The sequence below is a fragment of the Nematolebias whitei genome, chromosome 1, assembly GCF_014905685.2.
Source record: "Nematolebias whitei isolate Nwh7 chromosome 1, NemWhi1, whole genome shotgun sequence".
Classification (NCBI taxonomy): domain Eukaryota; kingdom Metazoa; phylum Chordata; class Actinopteri; order Cyprinodontiformes; family Rivulidae; genus Nematolebias; species Nematolebias whitei.
The window spans coordinates 7,617,187-7,618,132 of NC_056498.1; positions in this window are offsets into that span (position 1 = coordinate 7,617,187).

The window sequence follows — 946 nt, forward strand, 5'->3', positions numbered from 1 at the left end:
AAAAGTGATGACCAGCCTCGCCTCTTAGTCTCCAGAGCTCTGAGGATAAACTGCGTATAGAAAGAAGTTTATGATTTACTCTAATTAATAAAACTTACCTTACATTTACTTTGGAAATAATAACCAATGATGGTCTTAGTTTTTTTCTGTTGTAAGGCCCATCACACAGTGGAAACATGCACCGTGGTCACATGAATCAGTATTTTAGATCTTTTGGATCTGAAGCTCCGACCTTTACCTTCACAAGCTACAGAATGAGTTCTATAAGATCCACATGAGAGTGAGCGTAGTGTCGGAGGAGCTCAGAGTAGATCCACCTCTTCTGATGGACCTCAGAACCAACAGCAGTTTAATTTCTTTAATATGGACCAACACCAAAGTAATTGTAGAACCACAAGACTGAGGAACAGCTTCTACCCTGAAGCTGAAAGACTCATAAATTTTTAACCAGAAAAATCACTGTATTGCCACTTTAATTGGAAATTTGACACTTTATCCATGCTGCTGATTATCCATGCTGCTGATTATCCATGCTGCTGATTTATTATCTTAAGCTGCTGTATTCATACCCATCTGCTCACAACAGACTCATGTTCAGGCTGCTGTTTAATATACCGTATTATATAACTTTATTATTGTTTAGTGTATAGCTTAGGTCCTTGTATTTTGTTTCTTTTTATACTTTATATTTTGGGCAGCACGGTGGCTCAGTTGGTAGAGCTGCCACCTCTCAGCGAGCAGGTCACCCCTGTTCAAATCCCAGCCAAGGACCTTGTTGGGTGGAGTTTTTTGGTTTCTCCTGGGGGTCAGGAGGGCGTCAATCAGTTTCCTTCCACAGGTCAAAAACATCCATGTTAGTCTGATTGGTAACTCTAAATTGTCCCTAGGTGTGAGTGTTTGAGTACCACCGTCTGCAGCTCCTCTCTCCAAGATGGCTGCTAATTAC